The following is a 5,893-nucleotide window of genomic DNA, read 5'->3' on the forward strand; positions in this document are numbered from 1 at the left end:
ATCCACTAGACTTTACACACGTTTGCTCATACTTAGAATGGTGTATAAAAGGGTACATAGTTTTTAACTAGGCACAATGGTACCTGAAAAAAATCAAAGTTCTGTTTGTATATAAGAAGGGAAGAATGGATACCATCTGCCACATTCTTTTGCCTGGTTACTTCTTAAAAGATTCAGATCAAACTTAACCTTCTCTTGGAAGCTTTTCATAATAACACAAATCTAGGCCTTTTGTGTTCCAGACTAGTGCCTGGAAAAGAGAAGACACTCAATGCATTTGGTTGATTGAATGAATGAATGAAAGTTACCTCTCTACTTTGTGCTTTTAGCATACTATAATGTGATCATCAGTTTACATGCTTGCTCCTTCGTGAGTGTGTAAGTTTTCTAAGGCCAATGGCTATGTTTTATTCATCATGGTATTCTACAGTATCTCAAATATAGTAATCATTTAATAAAGGTTTGTTGAATGGATATGTAACAAAACACATTTTCTTTCTTTCTTTCTTTCTTTCTTTCTTTCTTTCTTTTCCTTTCTTTCTTTCTTTTTTCTTTCTTTCTTTCTTTCTTTCTTTCTTTCTTTCCTTCTTTCTGAAATCTTTCTTTCTTTCTTTCTTTCTTTCTTTCTTTCTTTTCTTTCTTTCCTTCTTTCTGAAATTTATTGTCAAACTGGTTTCCACACAACACCCAGTGCTCATCCCAATAGGTGCCCTCCTCAATGCCCATCACCCATGTTCCCCACCCCCCACCCCCCACCCCCCATCAACTCTCAATTTGTTCTCAGTGTTTAAGAGTCTCTTATGGTTTGCCTCCTTACACCTCTATATAACTTTTATTCCCCATTCCCATCCCCCCTGGTCTTCTGTTGAGTTTCTCAGAATCCACATATGAGCGAAAATATATGGTACCTGTCTTTCTCTGTATGACTTATTTCACTTAGCATAACACTCTCCAGTTCCATCCTCGTTGCCACAAAAGGCCATATTTCATTCTTTCTCATTGCCACGCAGTATTCCATTTTGTATATAAACCACAATTTCTTTATCCATTCATCAGTTGATGGACATTTAGGCTCTTTCCATAATTTGGCTATTGTTGAGAGTGCTGCTAAAAACATTGGGGGACAAGTGCCCCTGTGTATCAGCACTCCTGTATCTCTTTGGTAAATTTCTAGCAGTGCTATGGCTGGGTCATAGGGTAGATCTATACTTAATTTTTTGAGGAAAATCCACACTGTTTTCCAGAGTGGCTGCACCAGTTTCCATTCCCACCAACAGTGCGAGACGGATCCCGTTTCTCCACATCCTATCCAGCATCTATAGTCTCCTGATTTGTTCATTTTAGCCACTCTGACTTGCATGAGGTGGTATCTGAGTGTGGTTTTGATTTGTATTTCCCTGATGAGGAGTGATGTTGAGCATCTTTTCATCTGCCTGTTGGCAATCTGGATGTCTTCTTTAGAGAAGTGTCTATTCATGTCTTCTGCCCATTTCTTCACTGGATTATTTGTTTTTCAGGAGTAGGGTTTGGTGAGTCCTGTATAGACTCTGGATACTAGTCCTTTGTCCAACATGTCATTTGCAAATGTCTTTTCTCATTCCGTTGGTTGCCTTTTAGTTGTTTTTCCCAACTAAATAGAAATATTTGCTAGTATCTTGAAGATAATTTTTGCATCCATATCATGAAGGATATTGGCCTGTAGTTCTCTGTTTTTGCTGGGTGTCTGTCTGGTTTAGGATTCAAAATAATGCTAGTTTCATAGAATGAGTCTGGAAGTTTTCCTTCCCTTTTAATTTTTGGAAAAGCTTGAGAAGGATAGGTATTATCTCTATTTTCCCACTCTGTTGGTTTTGTTGATTGTCTCCTTTGCAGTGCAGAAGCTTTTTATCTTCATGAGGTCCCAATAGTTCATTTTTGCTTTAATTCCCTTGCCTTTGGGATTGACATTTTGACAATATTTATTCTTCCCATCCATCAGCACAGAATGTTTTTCCATTTCTTTATATCTTCTTCAATTTCCTTCATAAGCTTTCTATAGTTTTCAGCATAGAGATCTTTTACAACTTTGGTTGGGTTTATTCCTGGGTATTTTATGATTCTTGGTGCAATTGTGAATGGGATCAGTGTCTTTACTTGGCTTTATGTTGCTTCATTATTAGTGTATAAGAATGCAATTGATTTCTGTACATTGATTTTGTATCCTGTAACTTTGCTAAATTCATGTAACAGATCAAGCAGTCTTTTGGTGAAGTCTATCGGGTGGTCCATGTATAATATCATGTCATCTGCAAAAAGTGAAAGCTTGACTTCATCATTGCCAGTTTTGATGCCTTTGATTTCCTTTTGTTGTCTGATTGCTGATGCCAGCACTTCCAACACTATGTTAAACTACAGCGGTGAGAGTGGACATCCCTGTTGTGTTCCTGATCTCAGGGGGAAAGCTCTCGGTTTTTTCCCATTGAGGATCATATTAGCTGTGGGCTTTTAATAAATGGCTTTGATGATGTTTCAGTATGTTCCTTCCATCCCCCATTTCTCAAGGGTTTTTATTAAAAGGATGCTGAATTTTGTCAAATGCTTTTTCTGCATCGATTGACAGGATCATATACTTCTTATCTTTTCTTTTATTAATGTGATGCATCACATTGAATGATTATGAATGTTGAACCACCCCTGAAGCCCAGGAATGAATCCCACTTGGTCATGGTCAATAATTCTTTTTATATGCTATTGAATTAGATTTGCTAGTATCTTATTGAGAATTTTTGCATCCATATTCATCAGGGATATTGGCCTGTAGTTCTCTTTTTTTGCTGGGTATCTGTCTGGTTTAGGAATTAAAGTAATGCTGGCTTCATAGAATGAGTCTGGAAGTTTTCCTTCCCTTTAAAATTTTTGGAAAAACTTGAGAAGGTTAGGTATTATCTCTGCTTAAATGTCTGGTAGAATTCCCCAGAGAAGTCATATGGTCCTGGACTCTTATTTGTAGGGAGATTTTTGATAACTGATTCAATTTCTTTGCTGGTTATGGGTCTGTTCAAGTTTTCTATTTCTTACTGTTTGAGTTTTGGAAGTGTGTGGGTGCTTAGGAATTTGTCCATTTCTTCCAGGTTGTCCATTTTGTTGGCATATATTTTTTCACAGTTTTCCCTGAGAATTGGTTGTATTTCTGAGTGATTGCTTGTAATAATTCCATTTTCATTCATGATTTTATCTATTTGGGTCCTCTCCTTTTCTTTTTGAGAAGCCTGGCTAGAGGTTTATCAATTTTGTTTATTTTTTCAAAAACCTAATTCTTGGTTTCATTGATCTGCTCTACGGGTTTTTTGATTCCATATTGTTTATTTCTGCTCTGATCTTTATTATGTCTCTTCTTTTGCTGGGTTTTGGGTGTCTTTGCTATTCTGCCTCTGTTTCCTTTAGGTGTGCTGTTAGATTTTGTATTTGTGATTTTTCTTGTTTCTTGAGATAGGCCTGGATTGCAATATATTTTCCTCTTGGATTGTTGTATTTTCATTTTCATTTCTTTCCATATATTTTTAAATTTCCTCTCTAATTGCCTGGCTGACCCATTCATTCTTTAGTAGGGTGTTCTTTAACCTCCATGCTTTTGGAGGTTTTCCAGACTTTTTCCTGTGGTTGATTTCAAGTTTTATAGCATTGTGGTCTGAAAGCATGCATGGCATGATCTCAATTCTTTTATATTTATTGAGCACTGTTTTGTGACTCAGTATGTGATCTATCTTGGAGAATGTTCCATGTGCACTTGAGAACAAAGTATATTCTGTCACTTTGGGGTGCAGAGTTCTAAGTATATCTGTCAAGTCTGTCTGATCCAATGTATCATTCAGGGCCCTTGTTTCTTTATTGATTCTCTGTCTAGATGTTGTATCCATTGTTGTAAGTGGAGTAGTAATGTCCCCTGCAATGACCACATTCTTATCAATAAGGTTGTTTATGTTTGTGATTAATTTTTTTATATATTTGGAGGCTCCCATATTAGGCGCATAGACATTTATAATTGTTAGCTCTTCCTGATGGATGGACCCTGTAATTATTATATAACATGCTTCTTCCTCTTTTGTTACAGCCTTTATAGTCTAGTTTGTCTGATATAAGTATGGCTACTTCAGCTCTCTTTTGACTTCCAGTGGCATGATAGATAGTTCTCTATCCCCTCACTTTCAATCTGAAGGTGTCCTCAGGTCTAAAATGAGTCTCTTGTAGACAGCAAATAGATGGGTCTTGTTTTTTTATCCATTCTGATACCCTATGTCTTTTGGTTGGTGCATCTAGTCCATTTACATTCAGTGGTAATATTGAAAGATATGGGTTTAGAGTCATTGTGATATCTGTAGGTTTCATGCTTGTAGTGGTGTCTCTGGTACTTTGTGGTCCTTGCAACATTTCATTCACAGAATCCCCCTTAGGATCTCTTGTAGGGCTGGTTTAGTGGTGGTGAATTCCTTCAGTTTTTGTTTGTTTGGAAAAATCTTTATCTCTCCTTCTATTCTGAATGACAGACTTGCTGGGTAAAGGATTCTCGGCTGCATATTTTTTTCTGTTCTTCACATTGAAGATTTCCTGCCATTCCTTCTTGGCCTGCCAAGTTTCAGTAGATAGGTCTGCTACTACCCTTATGTGTCTACCTTTGTATGGTAGGACCTGCTTATGCCTAGCTGCCTTCAGAATTCTCTATTTATCCTTGTATTTTGCCAGTTTCACTATGATGTGTCGTGCAGAAGATTGATTCCAGTTACGTCTGAAGGTAGTTCTCTGTGCCTCTTCGATTTCAATGCCTGCTTCCTTCCCCAGATCAGGGAACTTCTCAGCTATGATTTCTTCAAGTACACCTTCAGCCCCTTTCTCTCTCTCTTCTTCTTCTGGAATTCCTATGATACAGTATTGTTCCATTTGATTGCATCACTTAGTTCTCTATTTCTCCCCTTGTACTCCTGGATTTTGTATCTTTTTCTCAGCTTCCTCTTTTTCCATAGTTTTATCTTCTAACTCACCTATTCTCTCCTCTGCCTCATCAATCTGTGCTATGGCCACCTCCATTTTATTTTGTACCTCATTTATAGCATGTTTTAATTCATCATGACTATTTCTTAGTCCCTTGATCTCTGTAGAAATAGATCCTTTGGTGTCCTCTATGCTTTTTTCAAGCCCAGCGATTAATTTTATGACTATTACTCTAAATTCTTGTTCTGTTATATTGCTTAAATCATTTTTGATCAATTCGTTAGCTGTTGCTACTTCCTGGAATTTCTTTTGAGGAGAATTCTTCTGTTTCCTCATTTTGACTAGTTTTCTGACCCTTATGTTTTTTAAAGCTTGTTGTGTGCTCTGCACCTGTGAGCCCTGCTTCATTAAAGGAAGGTCATACACTGTCCAGGGCCTGGCCCTTCAGGAGGTATTTTTTCAGGGATTGTTACTTGCTCTCTGTTGTTGTGACTTTGGTTATTTTATTCCCCTACTCATAGTAATATTTTGGACCCTCCACCAGGTGTGCTTTGATTTGTTCCTTGGAGTAGCTCTGTAAAGGAAAACAGAGAGACAAACAGGAGACAAAACACGCAAACACACAAATAAACAAAAACAAAAACCTAAAGACTAAAACCAAAAAACCAAAAAACACAGACTACAAGTAAAGAAGAGGGTGAATGCAGTGCTGATGGAAGAGTACATACAGAGAGAGAAATGACAGGAGTGGGGGGGGGTGGAGAAAATATAAACATTGATTAGGCAGAGAGACTAAAAGGCTTAATCCAGAGAGAGAGAAAGGAAACTAAAGAAGGAGGCAGGAAAAAAGAAATGATAAAGTTAGCCAGACAGAGAAACTATATGGCTTGATTATTTCACAGAGAGAGAAAGGAGTATAAAGAAGGAG

This window comes from Panthera uncia, chromosome X (genome assembly GCF_023721935.1).
Source record: "Panthera uncia isolate 11264 chromosome X, Puncia_PCG_1.0, whole genome shotgun sequence".
NCBI classification, from domain to species: domain Eukaryota; kingdom Metazoa; phylum Chordata; class Mammalia; order Carnivora; family Felidae; genus Panthera; species Panthera uncia.